The 16,843-nt window shown below is 41.0% G+C and overlaps 1 non-coding gene across 1 annotated transcript; it reads left to right on the top strand.

Annotated features, from left to right (window-relative positions):
- The first annotated feature begins 15,304 nt into the window (after positions 1 to 15,304).
- On the top strand, positions 15,305 to 16,262 carry LOC104430157. The gene has a single exon (XR_005545954.1). It is a non-coding gene; the product is annotated as a thaumatin-like protein (transcript).
- The last annotated feature ends 581 nt before the right edge of the window (positions 16,263 to 16,843 follow it).

Below are 16,843 nucleotides of genomic sequence, written 5' to 3'. Positions count from 1 at the left end.
ACCAACTGTGCAACTAAAGACTCTCAACTCAATGCATTTGTAACTTTGCTCACCTTCCCGGAGTGATACAAAATATCATAGTCATAATCCTTAGGGAGTTCCATCCAACGACGCTGTCTCATATTCAACTCATTTTGAGAGAATACATATTTGAGACTTTGATGGTCATTGATGATGTGAAATATTCCTCTATACTGATAGTGCCTATAAATTTCCAAACGAACATAACTACTGCAAGTTCCACAATGTGCATCGGGTAATTCAACTCACAAGATTTCAACTGACGAGACGCATATACAATAACCCTATCATGCTGCATCAACAAGCAACCAAATCCTTTAAACGACGCATCACTACAGATCTCATAACTTCCAAGGCCAGATGGAATAGTCAGCTTCTGCTTGAGCTCTTGAAAACTACACTCGCACTTACCTATCCACTCGGACTTCTCTCCTTTCCTCAGTAGTCTTGTCAATGGCAATGCTAACACCGAAAAACCCATATACGAACTGTCTGTAATACTTTGCTAAACCCATAAACTTATGATCTTTGTCACTGTGGTCAATCTCGGCCAATTGTTCACTGCTTTAATCTTGGACGAGGTCTACAGAGATTCTTTCTTTTGAAATCACATGACCTAGGAACACAACACGAGTCATCCAAAACTCGCATCTGCTAAGCTTATTGTAAAATCCAAAAGTACTCAAGGTCTGAAGTATCATCCCCAAATGTCTCTCGCGCTCCTCAGCACTCTTCGAACACACCAAGATAACTTCAATGAACACGATCACAACTGATTTAAGTACCCTTAAACATTATGCTCATAAGACCCAAACAAATAGCTAAGGTGTCCGTCAAACCACACGGTATTACAGTGAACTCATAACTGCCGTATTGAGTGCCAGATGCTAACTTCGGTATGTCTTTCTTCCTGATCCTCAACTGATGATACCCTAACCTCTAGTCGATCTTGAGGAATATCAATGTATAAACACAACGAACCAACTTTCTTCTTCACGAATAGAACAGATGCTCCCCAAGGTGATGCACTGGAACGCATGAATCCCCTATTCAACACTTCCTACATTTGCACCTTCAATTCTTTTAACTCGGGTAACACCATCCGATAAGGAACCTTAGGGACTGGCTCTGTTCCGAGTGCTAATTCAATCACGAACTCTATTTCTCTTTCTAACAACAAACCTAGCAATTCTCCATAAAATACTTTAGAAAAATTTTGTACCACAATTGTGTTCTCCATATTCGGCCCCTCAACTGATGCATCCATTATAGTTGCCAAGTAGATTCGGTAACCAACAACCAGAACCAGGTCATCTTTAGTGACGAATAACAAGGATTGAAGTTCCTTTTCAACTTTCAGTAATTCAAAACTTTCGCACGCTAATTGAACAAAATAAATTATATCACTACCACAATTCAAAACAACAGGAAGCTCCTTGAGCCAAACCCTTTTATAAATGACTTCCAAGTCATACTTAAGCAAACCCTTCAAGTACAACTATAGTCATATATTCATATTTCTATTACTTTAATACCAATCCTAAAATTCTACAACCTTCACTAAAAATTCTGATGCACTACTCTGATAAAATTTCCTCAAGAACATTTTCCCCTTGATCGATGCATGGTCAACCCATTCGTGCTCTTCTAGCCATCATAGTGGCATCCTATCTTTACTTACGCTCTCATGAACTTACGTGACAGTTCCTAACCTAACGGCCGTGCTAGCCATATTCAAATCATGCTCCCCTTTTACTTTGACACTAGGCCGACTCATGCTTTTCCACGAACTCGGCACACAATCAGTGAGTCCTCTACCTCCCCTCAAGGAATATCATGCTCCCTTCCTTGCACTGAGGTCCGTTCCAAGTACCCCACTAAATGTCTTGAAGCATGCTTCTTTTGTTCTATCTTATCAACGGCGGTGTTAGGAATAGCTGTGATTCCATCCGTCTATACGGACAATCTTTGATCAAATGGCTGTACTAGTGACCCTTGTAACAAGTCCTTTCTCTCTTACAGCACAAAACAAATTCCTGTCTTTTCTTACAGACACGACGCACATCGATCGAGTTGAACACTGACTTTCCAATTCTACCCTTCTGATTGGGTGAAACAGGGCACCTTTCTTCTAACATTGGCCTTTCTCCCCAATCGATTTCCATCTCTGTCTAAACTGAACCTTGATTCAAATCCGGTGACTTGATCCTTGATCACAACTCCAGATTGGGCCTCAACAGACGCAACAACAACAGCGGTCACAACACTAGCAGTGGTAGAAACAACGGCAACAGCGGCAGCTCGTCCTGAGCTTACTGACCCAAAATGCTTCCCAAAGACTCTAGCGCCTGAACAATCCCAACGAACCTAAGATCGTTCGATGCTGCTACACTCTAAGTACCAACTTGCGGTGGTACTCTCACATTCGCGCTGGTCTAAGCCTGCGCTCTACCTTGGGTACCAACTTTTGTTAGCATCCTACCCCGAGGTATAGGTCCTACCAACCTCCTCCAATGAGTTATCCACTCCTGGTCACTCATGCTACATGCTCTTTAAAGGCGCCTATTTTCCGATTCCAACATCAAGTTGAAATTTGAGTGACCCCACAACCACATTACCAATCAACTATCAACCACATGCATCAGCATATTAAAAGGCTTTCCTACTAACTATTCCATGACTCATCGCACCTTATCACTCCATACACAAACCATGCTCTGATACCACTTAAATGGGGATGTCACGCCCCGAACCCCGAGCGCGCGCACATCCTACTACGGTCGATCAAATATGCGACATCCAAGGATATGTCGCCGACCCATTCATTTTATTATGCATGCGGAAGCGAAACAAATCCCCTTACAACATTTAACTTGGGATAGAAAAGTAGGCAATCAATCACAATACCAAACACTCATTTACAAACACAAAGGGTTTAAATACAACACTGGACTGTCTACAAAATAGACCAGCTCAACAAAAGCGGAACTATCCTAAAACCAACTAGCAAGACACGTTCTCCAATCCTTATGACTTCACCTCTGCAACTCCTCAAGGCCAACCAAAGCTATATGGCCGCTCCGACCACCAAGGACCTGAAATTGTAACCAGGATGAGACAATGTCTCAGCGAGTTCAACCCCTTAAACCCTTATTAGAAAGAAAATACGCCCCAGAGTGACCTAGCCACGACATCAAGAAGACTTACCTCGCATTAGTCTTCATCTGCAGGTTAGCACAGTTTATATAATTCAACCACGTGCAATTATGATAACCAAACAACTGCGGCACAATCCCATCATCAAAACAATTTAACCACTTGGATCGTCTCAGCGATCAATCAACTCGGCCGATTACATATCATTCTAGCAAATCAATCACTACTTCCAATCACGACCCTATAGGAAAGTTTAACAACCAATGGCAATCACAACCCCACTCGGCAAAATTAGAATTAGTGGCATCACGGCCCCACTCAGCACAACCTTTAAAAATGTGGTAGATCCCGGCCTGATGGGCATGACCTCTAATAGGTGGTAAATCACAGCCCGGTTGGGCGCGACCTTTATCAAGTGGCAAATTACGGCTCCACTGGGCACAACCTTTAATATGTGGTTAAATACGGCCAATCTCCCATCAATTTCGACACTTGAGATTTTATAAAGAATCCATATTTATCGCAATCACACTCAATTTGCCATAATCAATCATCAAATTCAAATTCTAAATACACAGCAGTGATCGGCACGGAATTCTAAGCAACCGGGGTCAAAAATATTTTTTCCATTTTTTTAATAAATAATAATATTTTAATAATTTCGGAATATAATATAATATTATAAATTCCAGAATTTCGAAACATTTAAATAAATCAAAAATAAAACCTATTATGTCACATCAAGGTTTATTATCAAATAAACTCTCTTAGCCTTTAATTAAACATGCTTTAAATTAAACAAACCCCTTAATCTAAATCACAATTAATTAAACTAAACTAACCACCTAAGCTTACTTGACTTAGACTAAGCACACTTAGGGCATCATTAACTGTCTAATCAAGATTTAGTGAGCTAAACTCATTGGATTAGCGAGCCGAGCGGACCAAAACGACGGGGACGCCGAGGGGAATAACTTTCTTCAAAGTGGGCCAAGCATTCGAGCTCGGGAAGCCGACCAAAACGGGCCAAAACCGAGCTGAGATACCCATTTTCTTGGCTGCTGGTTGCGGGCGGAGATGGGGCGGTTTCGGCGTCGATTTGGCAGAGGAACAGCTGAGGTAGGAGGCGGTAGCTCGAACGGTGGCACACGGCGGCCAAGCGAGCCTCCAGCGGTGATGACGACAAACGGGCCACTGGACAATGGAGGGACGACGGCTAGGTGGCGAACGAAGCAAGGACGGGAGGGGTGGAGCAGCTCGCACGTAGGACGACGTGCGCGGTCGAGCGGCGACGGTGACGAGCTCCGGCGACGAGCGAGCTGGCGGTTGAGCGGTGTGCGTCGCACGAGGGCTTCTCCAGCCTACTGCTGGGTTTCGAACAACACGAAGAAGAAGAAGAAGAAGAAGAAGAAGAAGAAGAAGAAGTCGACGGCAACTAGAGGGAAAGAGGGAGGTGGAGGTGCTCACGGGGCTGTGACGGCGAGCGGGGGGACGAAAGCTGGTCGGGCTGGCTGAACCGGTTCTCTCCCTCTCTCCTCTCTCTCTCTTTTCTCAAGCTTGAAGATGATGGAGACAAGAAGGAAGTGACATCCCACCTTTTTGGGATTAGATCTCAACCCTCCACTTGTCATCTTCTCCTTCTTTTGCCCCAACTACCATGACCTAAGATGACATCATCTTCCACTATCTCAATCCTCCACAACGATCTTCAATAGGTGCAATTTATTTTTCCGCCATGGCATAAAATCTTGTACACTAATTCCTCAAATTCCATTCAATTCTCTTCCAATTGAGTCCAATTGAAGTCCATAAAATTAATCAAATATCACCACACTTCAATTCACATCTTCACTTGTCCGTAGAACCAACTTAAGTCCCAAAAGCGCGACCAAAGGCGGGCCTACTAATTTCTCGCGCCAAATTAGCCATTTTCTGATTTAATTTTTGAAAAACTCCGATTGCATGAAAAATCTTCCAAAGACGAGTCAATGATCCTAAAATGATTTGTGACACACCATGACTTCCAATTTCTGAATTTAATGTCAATTTCACGGTCAATTTCACAGTTAATTTCACTTTGGCACAATACTAGCGCGTCCTGATCTACCAGGCAGCTTTTAGAAATTTTTACACATTTGACATGTGGTTGATCAAATCAAGCCACAATGTACATCTTTGACACATTGGCGACTTTCGGTTGTCGGGGTAATCTCAAGGTTTCGAATACAGACACAAGGTACCAAATCGACAGAAAAGTCGATCCAGTGCCGATCGACAAGAATTGTGCGATCTGGTGGAATCACCCACACTCGATCACATGCCTCTGTCGAGTCGACCTATCTCCAATCTCTAATCGATTTTTATTTGTGCCGTAATGACCCTTGTAGATTAGCTCGGTCGAAAGGTCGCTTCCTGATCAAATTCTCGAGTCTGATGCATTAGAATCTCTTAGCAGCTTCACCTGATAGACTAGTTTTCAAATGAGTGGTCGACTCAAGGAAAAGAACTATATGCATGCCAACGAAATGCCCGTCTCAATTTATCGAAAATAGAATTGGAAAATCGGGATGTCACAAGTGGGGCCATGGTGGCTCTCACCCAGTGGCCGGCAAGCCTCCGACCTAGCGAAGGCCACCATGGCCTCGCTAGCCAAGAACAAGGTTGCCTTCTCTCACAACAAGGCCAAGGCGAGGCTAGCCTCGCCTAGATCTGGGCGAAGCCGCCTTGCTCGCAGCCATGGGTGAGGCCGAGCGAGGGTTGCAACCCTCACCGACAACCCTCATTAGAGGCTCGTTGGCCACCGCAAGGAAAGTCCAAGGAGGAAGAAGGGAGCAAAGAAAAGAAAAAAGAGAAAAAAAAAATAAAGAAATCAAAATTTTTTTTTAAAAAAAAAACCATTAAAAATTGTCACGTCAGTGTCTGGCCACCAACCGGCGTCTACATCAATGTCGGCCGACTAAAATTTGCCAGATGGACTAAATTGATATCAATATGAAAAATTTTATGACTAATTTGGTCCAATTAAAGAAATTAGGACTGAATTAGTATCATTACAATAGATTTAGGACTTCTTTGATACTTTTCCCATAAAATAGAAAATTAACTTCTTCTTTTTCTATATAGAAGATCATAATTTGAATTCAGCCATCACCTGTCAAAATATTTGATGGTTCAATTTCATTTTATTGGTATGTCGAAATGTGTGCAATGCACAAATTGTGTAGAGATTTTATATTTAAGTGAAGTCTCCTTCTTCTTCTTCTTTTCATATGTGGCCGTGATGGACTGTTAGAGCTTAGCATCCACAATGATTTCTTCACTGTAGATATGTCAATGACGGAGAAAAGAATTTCCATACTTTCAAAGTGTCATTTGCTTATTATACATTTATCGTAAATGTTGCTAGCATTTATGTTCATGCATTTACCAAGTATTACTAGGTATATTCGAAGAGAAATAATTCTTTTACTCAGTTGGAATTATAAAGTTTTTATGAAGTGATGTTATAAATTGTTATTATACAATGGAGAATGTTTTCTAAAAAGTTGTAAACTTATTACAATCAACGTTTTAATTATGTCATTTGAGTTAATTTGGCCAATTTTGGCTTGAAATTGTTAATGCTATATGAGCAGCATTGACGTTAAATAATTTTTAACAATATTTTAATTTTTTTCGATTTTTAAAAAAAATTCTTTTATTTTTTTTTATTTTTCCTTTCCTTTTGCCTATAGCCAATTGCCAACCCTTGGCAAGAGTTGACGACTGGCTAGTGGTAAGGGTCGGCAAGATCACCTCATTAGCCTCAAGCAAGCGTTGCTAACCCAGTGATGGTAGGCCTCGCTCGCCAATGGTAGGGCAAGGTCAAGCTTCACCTTAGTTTAGCCCTAGAAAGATGACTTATTGGGGCATGCTAGCGATGTGTTCTATAAAAGATCTCCGCTTGACAGTCCACCTATTCATCTTCATTTACAACACCGAGTTAGAGCTAACTGCTCCCCACCGGAAGATATGCCCCTTGCCCTCCTCTCCGTCCCCCTAGGCCTCTTCCTCGCGCCTTTCCACTCCACCGCCATCTTCGTCGGCAGCAACTGCCCCTACACCACCTGGTATAGGCCGTCGCATTGATCGCGGCTAGGTATGGACCCTCGACCTTCCCTGGGGCACCTCCAAGGCCCACATCTGAGGCTGCACAAACTGCAGCATCGATGCTAGCGGCCGGGGCCACCGCCAGACCGGCGACTGCAGGGGCGTCCTCCAGTGCGAAGGATTGGGCACGCCCTCAACACCTGGGTCCGGCACTATCTGGACCGATAGCACGTTCAAGCGGATCTCTTACGTATCTCCCTAAACGACGGGTTCAACATCCCCATTCAAATTATCCCTACCGAGCTGTAGGCGCAACCAAGATGTTTTACGCTCGAGTGGCAGGCGACATCGAGGGCCAGTGCCCGAACGAACTGAAGGCCCACTGCGGGTGCAATAAACTGTGCGCAGCGCTTGAGACCGACGAGTATTGTTGCCCCACGGGCAAGTGTGGTCCGGCGAATCATTCGGAATGTTTGGAGAACATGTACCCCGATGCTAGGACATACCTTGCAGATGGCACCAGAGGCACAACTTGTCCCTGCCGCTGGACCAGTGATGTGGTCGTGTTTTGCCCGAGGGGGTAGTCTTGTTTTCCATTTTACTCTTGCTTCTCTGTATGAGATTTTGACCTCGGTTTCAGCAAATCGATACAGGTTTGGAAAGTTAGTCAATGAGTCTGAAACTCATATACCAGCAATTCGGTCATAAAATTTTTAATTATTCCATTTAATTCTAAAATCTTTTTGACAATTTATCAATTTAGTTTAATTTTCCATTACAATCCTTCCAATCAATTATCCAAATAATAAGTTAAATTTTTGGAAGATTTAAGACTTCATCGAGATGCTAGTGACTAAATTTTCACTATTAAAATGTTTATAATTGAATGGATTGTTATACAATAAATTTAGGATCTTTGGACAATTGCGACTAGTGGAAACCAAGTCAAAGATACGAGGATTCCGTTTAGTAGATAACGGTTTAGCAAGAATTTTCGTCAGAACTCTAGGAGGTAAAATTCGCAGGGGGACGAAACAAAAGCTTTCTCTGAAGCGTGTAAACACCGATACGTTAAAATAAGGAATGCATTCGGACTAGGCATTAGATTATCAAATTATCACTGGAAGTCCCAGTCGGAAGTTTGCTTCCTATTGGTCAGACAATGTACTTTGCACAATATCTTGAAACGACATGTCTAACCAGTACCCTGGGTCTAGACACTATGCGAGCAGAGCGCAGAACGGGGTCACAGACACATCCTTGCTATGGGGTCGTCGAAGTGATTTTCCCGTAATCGCCCGTGGTCGTTGTTGTTGAAGTTGCCGTGAGGGCTTCGCTCTGATTATTCTCGACCGACGATGCTGAGGTTGAGGGCGGATTTGCGGCCGTTACTTTTGCAGAAAGATGTGAACTTTGCCGATTTTTCATTGCTGTCGCGCTTCTCTTAAGGCTTAGCCTGCGCAATCTCGCTTGTCATGCTTAGCTTGAACTCTTCTTACTATGAGTTGCTGATTGCTGACTTATCCATTTCGGTCGGCAAAGATTCACTTGTGCTGGGCATTGAATTTGGGAGAGGTTTCCGTGCATTTGTACGCGTACTCGAGTGTGGTCGTATTCTAATAATTCGGTTGTCTTTCATCCCTCTTCTAATGATTACTAATGATTATTGATACGTATAACAAGCTGAATGAGCTTCGGAACAGTTGGCTAGGCTCTGCAATTTAATTTACTCGACGTAAAATCCATGATGGGGATTTGTCATTAGTTGGAGTTAGAGGTCCATTAATCATTGATTGGAGAATTGGTCGAATCTTCCTTAAATGTTGTGTGATGGTATGTACTAATTGATTGATGAATACGGCTTTACAATAAGGTTCATGATTTTTCTGGAGCAGTGAATTCAATCAGTTTGATAGGGGACTTAGGCAAAGTCCTAGTAATTCGGGAGTCAAACAACGGCCGTGGGCAAACTGAGCACCTTTTTTGAGTGGTATATCTCATTGAATGGAGGCGGTCCACCAAAGTTGTCTTGGTTTAATAATGGAATAATTGACAAGCAGTTTTGCCCACCTGCTGCTTATACTTCCAGATGTTTCGTCTTGACCTTCTAAATTAGATTGCATATATTGCACCAGAAGTCCCTGGCACCAATCAATAGCATCGATCTCTCTCGTCTAATTCTCTGTTTGCTGTTATGTTTCTTGTTAATTCTTTTTTGTGCTGCCCCTTATGTCTTTTCTTGTTGTATCCCATCTCCCTCCATAATTACTCTTAAAGTCGGTAAAACATTACCAATCGGTGTTTAGATCTGAGACCTAGAGTACACATTATCTGAACACTCTTCACTAATTGAAATGAATTGTTCCAGACAAGTCTGGCGCTCACACCAGAGCAGATAAATGAAGCATTGTATGTTGATAGGCTTTCCAATAAAGCTGTCTTTGACAGTTTGGCAAATAACCCGAAGGTACACTATGATGGCCAGCGATTTTCTTTTAAGGTACACTTTCCTCTGTTGTATAGATATATACCGTGCTTTCTTGAGGGGATAGTTTGGTTTTGGTTTTGGTTTTTGAATTGCTTCAGTCAAAGCATGATGTGAAGGACAAGAATCACTAACTGAAGTTGATAAGAAGCTACACGTAGGGCATTGCTGTCATTGACCTTAAGGATGCATACCCAACTGTGATGGAGGACTTACTGGTATATCTACTTGCTGATCGTGTTCTCGCCTCATTGTAACTCGAGTCAGCTTTTCCCCATAGTAATCACGGCATTGCCAATTGTCAATACACACCTAGGTTTGGCTTTCTTTACACCATCATCGTGCAAGGACAACTAAAACATGTTGAACAAACAGAGATCTAATATTTGAAAGAGTAAATCTTCATTGATCACCCAAATGTTCATGTGATCACCATTAAGACTAGAGGCAGAGGAACCCATACACCAACATTGCACCGGAGTATCAAATCCCTAAAAACATATTTATTAAACTCTCAAATATAAATAGAGAGAGAATAGCTCCTACTTTAGAACTAGATCGAGAGTTTAAACTCTTAGATCTAGAATTAGACTGGGAAAAGAAAGCTCTCAAATGTAGATCGAGAGTGAAGAAAAAACAATGAAACACAATCAAAATCAATAAGAGAGGGAGGGAAGAGTGAGGTTAGCTCAAACCCTCCCCCATGGCTAAAGGTTGAAGAAGACGACGGAGAGAGAAAAGAGAAAGAGGGAGAAAAATATGTTGCTTAGGACTTTTGGACAAAATGAAAAGTTTATCATTGAATTAACTGATGAATAATAAGTTTAAGATTTTTCAAACAATTTTCCCATTCTATTTTTATCTAATGTTGTGTGGTGTTGTGTTTGATATAAAGTTGCATAGATGGCCTATAAATAGGCAAGGATTACCCTATTCGCATATCAATTTCCTATCATGTAAATGTAATATGCTTTTGCTTTAATTATGTTCTTCAATTTCCTGCATCTCTTGGGCGGTGTATATTCAACGTAGTCAAAACCAACCTTCTCACACAAGATCTCTTGCCATCAACTTCTTGAATCCGAGAATTGAGTGTTTGAATCGTTTTATTAGACTTCAAATTCAAGAATTGAGATCAAGTCAAGTTCCTTTCAATCATCGATTGTCTATTTAACGGATAAGGTCTGCAATTGCTTAAAATTTCCAATTTGTTCATGTCAATCAACAATCAATGTGCCATCAATTTACTTCATTATTCTTGTGAGTATCGGATGCTCGTGCTGTAAGCTCCGATCACAATAAAACTAAACATGATTTAGATCGAGACTAGTGATATCTTGGGACATACCCTTCTTGGTCAAGCAATGGGGACTTTCACGTTAAAGTTGAGACAGAGAGAGTGATCACTGAAGACAGGTTATAGAAAGGTCAATTATCTTTTTGACTTAGGTGTTGAAACAAAGAGGGAGCATTTACTTATTTGCAAGGTTGGAAGCAAAGGCATTTGGATCCATCCTTACTACAGAATCCCCCAACTCCCTCTAGGGCTCCAAACTTGTTAACGCACAAGGTGTTGCACGCGTGATCCTGGCAGTTGGGGAAATCAAAATCCTTTGCGCAGATATGCCCCGTATACTTCGCCAGTATCACCTCGCCTTCACGCCCCCACCCAAAAAAAAAAAAAGAAATGATAAAGAAATTAGAATCTCCTTTGGTTGAAAACCATGCATGTGTAAATAATATAATCCTTATGATTTCAGAACATAAATCTTTAAAAAAGAAGAAGAAGAAGCATACGTATCGCAAAGAGGAAGCTTACTTGTCGTTAAGAACAGAAAGAGCACAAGGATTGCTGCAACTTGAAAGTTCATCATCTTTCTTTTGTTTCTTTTTTTTTTTTTTTTTTGGGAGTTCAACGCTATTTGGTGTGTGAGATAGGAATTGGGTGTGAATTGTGTCAATTTATATACTGAAGGAATGAAGCGATATGCGGACCAAATATGGATCCAAATATGGGAAGATCCAATTCTCGCATTCAGCTTATGGGCAGTTTGAAATTCAATTTTAATGGGGATTACCATCCCATTCTCGGATGAATTAACAGGAAATTCATTTTTGTCCAATAGATTTTACTTGGGATTACCTTCCCAATTCTAAGATAATCTCTTTTTAATTATCTTGCATTGAATGTGTTGAAATTAATGGTATTAACAACTCAACATAAGTTTGTGTGTTTCTTATTCAACCTTTTTGTCCAATAGCGTTAATGGACGATTTAATGGATGTGTTCTTTCAAAATAGTCATTCACAAATTAGAATTCCTCTTTGGAAAAGTCGGTGTGCTGATTTCTAGAAGTATTGGACATGATTCGGATTCAAGGAATAGTTTGTATTTGGAAAGTGATTGAGAATCGTTTAATTTTCTATATAAATATTATAAAAACATTGACTTGATCATTATTATATTATTGTTATTATTCTCTCAAATTTATTATTTTTTTGATACCAACGAATAGTGTTACGTGTTTTTTGAATACGCAAATATTATTTTTTAATACGTGATAATTATTTTTCCAACAGAATGAATTCTTTTCCACTCCTCGGTTCACCTCGTACGGCTTCCATGACCCGTACCAAGAAAGTTCAAATGGTTATGCTGACCTTTTTCCTAACTTTTTCAGTAATAAACCAGTTCATGTGGAGATTTTCCTTATTTGAGAGGGTGTTTGTAAAGTGATTTCTAAATAAATGCCGAATCCAAAAGAATAACCTTTTAAGTACTCCCTTTGGGACTTTGACCGACAAGGATCGGATGAGACTGTTAAAATCAGAGATCCCTTCATGGATTTTTCCATGTTTGTGGCCCCCGAACTCTGACATGGCCAAATTATCCAACCAGATGGCCCGCTCGACGTGCACGGTGTTCATCCGACGGCACAGTGCATGCAGTCGTCCGAGTACCCTTTGATATGAACTAAATCCACGATCTGCTTCAAATAACTACAGCTGCTTCCCGGTAAATATCCTCAAATTCAATACGACTATTCCAACATATTCGCTTAGACATTACAGCTTGTACCCTGCAGTGGAATTAGCCGGATCCACACTAATTACCCGCTAAATGAATTTATTGATGATAAATTACAAGTTACCTAATAGGCTGCTACAACTATTGAGTCATACATACAAAACAGCAGGTAAATCAAAGGATCTGTCTTCCGTGGTCCTTCGTCAGATGTTCATAATCATTCGCCACTGCCTTACCGGGCAAGAGACTCCGTGGTTGTGTGGGGAAGGTGACTTTACAACAAAGTTTCCTGATCAACTTTAAATCCAATATGAACAATTTTTTTTTTTTTTTTTTTTGTATCCACTCTTGAATACAAGAATAACCCCTCAGGATTCACCTAGAAAAAGTATCAAATTACATTGGTGCTAATTTAGTATTAAACTTTTCAATTGAATCAACAAATATTTTCACATTAGAACAAATTCAATCCATCGGACCAATTTTGGTTGACCTAGAAAAGTATCAAATTTTTTTTACACTTGGGCGAGGGCGGGTGAGGGCCACGACCCTAAGGCTCGACAGCCAGTTTAATAAAAAATTAAAAATTAACAAAAATTATTTAAAAATTACTTTTACCACCGGTCGGTCAAAATTAATCGAATGAACTAAATTAGTATTAATATAAAAATATTTATGATTGAATTGATGATTATATTGGTACTAATTTTAGGACTTTTTGGTACTTTTCCTGATTCACCCTATTATCCAAAAACAAAAGACAAAAACCCGAGAGAGAGAGAGAGAGAGAGAGAGAGAGTGCAGGAGCTCGCGTGATAGTTATTGAACCGACATAACGTGCCCATCGCGCATGGATCCGTGCTTACTGTGATGCCACGAGTCGAAATCGTATTCATCTTGAATTCCTCAGACGACTTTTCTTCACCTTCCTATTCAACATCTCTTTCCCTATAATAAGGTTCTTGTCTGGGATAGGAATCCGACTTGTCCTATGAGATTAACGAGTGTAAGCACGTTATTGCACCTCTTTCTTCTACTCTTGATTTTTTCTGCGTCGCATTTTCTTAGTCAAGACTTTGACAATAACGTTTGCCGACTCTTCTTCATGGTGAACTTTCAACCCCCAAGGATAATCCCCCCACCAACAAAAAATAAATAAACAAATAAACAAATAACGCCATCAAAACATCACAGACTTTAAAAATAAAAATAAAATGAACTAAGTGAAAATACTCATAAATAACTAAGGAAAAACACTTTCAAGTGATCCACCATTTATAACATTTAATTTGTCTAAGAGAGTTCAATCTTTTGCGACATTGAAGAGTGATCAAAAAAAGTTAAATTTTATTTAATATCTTGAAAGGGCAAATTAAAGAATATCTATATAATCATAAATTTGGGAAATATATAATTAAATAATACCAAGTTGAAAATGACTGAATATATTGGACATGACTGTATATGGTGATTTTTTTTTTTTTTTGGTTATAACGGGGTCAAGTAGTGTCCGAGCTAGTTTTCATGCACATCAACTAGACGTCTAACTCCCCGAGCAGTCTTAAGGGCACATTCCCCCAATATCAGCCCGACGCATATAGGATTTACTATAACTTTAAAGCTCTCAACAAGGCTTGAAGTCATGACCATGAAAAGAGTAGCAAATTCCATTACCATGTGACTGAACAAATTTTTTTATTTATATATGCTTTCTTGAATTATTGTGTGACTTTTTATGTTCATCGATAACTCCTAAACCAAGTTCTTCCACAGACTTTGTGAGACTGGTGCCATTGACATATGACCTCATTTTTTCAGCAATCCCCCACCGGAAAGAGATTTCTCTATAGGGTTTTGGCATAGAGTGACACGCGCGATAAAGAATCACTTAGTGTCACCATAAGTATATAATTTCCAATGGTTCAAAACTTGAAATACCCATGTGATCCACATGGGGAAATTGCATCAGGGAACAATGTTATAATTTTTGTGTTAAAGTATCAACATTAATGCATGTAATTATCAAATAACATGTACATATTTATACTAAAAAAAGTAGGCTGTAGCTGACATAATTGTCTTGCAGAACTTCACCTGCCAATTCTCCCTGTTCAGTTCCTTCTCGCTTTTCCTCATTTTCATATTTTGAGCTCATGTTTTATGGCACAGATCGGTTGAAATTTCTTAGCAGAAGGGCCTAAAGGTGGATAATTGCCAAACCCATTAGCCCCTCCCTGAAGATAAAGCTCTCAATCACTCGCACGGCAAGAAAACTCCGCTGGTTGCAAGAGAAAAACTTGGAACCTTGCGATGGTAAAAATTGTTGACCGGTTACGGATAAGCTTCTGTGCATCGTGGAGGCTTTATCTACATTCTTGACTTGTCTTCGAGCCAAGTGAAGGATAACATTATCAAACCCCATCTATTATTCAATCAACTAATCATGTGGAAACACCTGTTGGCCTCTCTCCACCCATCTCTAGCTACTCTCCCCCCTATATAAACCCTCATGCATTTCTCCATTACCCACCATCTACTACACAAGCACCGTCACATAGAGAAATCTCACAACCCAAATTTTGAGCAAACCCTAAGCATGGCTCGCTCCCGTGCTATTTGCATTTCCTCCGTCCTCTTGCTCTCCCTCTTCCTGACTTGCGCCAATGCTGCCGCTTTCAATATTAGGAACAATTGCCCCTACACGGTCTGGGCCGCAGCGGTCCCAGGAGGTGGCCGACGGCTTGACCGAGGCCAGTCCTGGAGCCTGAACGTGAGCCCCGGCACGAAACAGGCCCGTATCTGGGCCCGGACTAACTGCCAGTTTGATGGGGCCGGGAAGGGCAAGTGCCAGACTGGCGACTGTGGCGGCATCCTCGAGTGCAAATCCTTTGGCCAGCCCCCAAACACCCTGGCCGAGTATGCGCTGAACCAGTTCGGTGGCAAGGACTTCTTTGACATCTCCCTGGTCGACGGCTTCAATGTCCCCATGGACTTCAGTCCGACCTCCAATGGGTGCACCCGTGGGATCAAGTGCACAGCCGACATCAATGGCCAGTGCCCTGCCCAGCTGAAGGCGCCCGGCGGTTGCAACAACCCCTGCACCGTGTTCAAGACCGACCAAGATCAAGTTGCAACTCGGAAGCTGCGGACCCACGAATTTCTCCAAGTTCTTCAAGGATAGGTGCCCAGATGCTTACAGTTACCCTAAGGATGATCAGACCAGCACCTTCACCTGCCCTAGTGGAACCAACTACAGGGTCGTGTTCTGCCCTTGAAGTATGAGCGGGATCGTAGGGAATACTCCATAGGAAACTCTATGTCAAATTAATGGTGCTCAAGTTAGTTTGAGCTACCGTACTTGCATGAGTGTATTGCCTCAATCTCCTCTATGCATGCAGCTGAGGCAAGAACAAAAGTTTAAGGAGTTGAATAAATGAACATCTATATGCGCTCTTAATCAGCAATTCATGTCTTTTTAGCATAGCCTTTTCTTTGGGTTGTCTGTAGCTACCTCGCCTTTTTCTTTTTGGGATGTTGGAATCGAGAGCGTGCAGAGCGAGAGCGACGCTTGGATAAAAGAGACTATTGTTCGTAGATAAATAATTAAAGGCTCTAGGCCGTTCACGCGAAAAGTTGGGTTTTACCACTTGCTCTGCTCACATTTGTCAGATTAAACCACCGACTTCATTTCAAGATAATTTCCGTGTTTGGCCAACTTTATCGTTTGCGAGATATCATTTTGATAGCACATATTTGGGCTCATGGTAATGAATGAGACAGGCACAAATCCTAGGTGAATGCAAATTGAGTGGAGGGTGCTAGAACAATACTCCTTGCAAGGAGAATGATTAATCTCTAGTAAATTAGAGTTCTGCGTCTCACTTACAAAGGCAATCCTTAAGGAGATATTTGGAGAAAACAATTAAAATGTTCTAAAAAAATATTATAGGGGAAGAGCTACAGAAAATGTTAGGACCATCAATAATTGCTAATTTGCAACATTAGAACTCATCAAAACTAATGCGGTAAGTACTAATATATATATATTTTTTTGGAGCTCAAGT

Source organism: Eucalyptus grandis, chromosome 8, assembly GCF_016545825.1.
Source record: "Eucalyptus grandis isolate ANBG69807.140 chromosome 8, ASM1654582v1, whole genome shotgun sequence".
Taxonomy (NCBI): Eukaryota; Viridiplantae; Streptophyta; class Magnoliopsida; order Myrtales; family Myrtaceae; genus Eucalyptus; species Eucalyptus grandis.
Note: the sequence above shows the minus strand (reverse complement) of the source record. Positions and strands in the feature narration are given on the sequence as shown.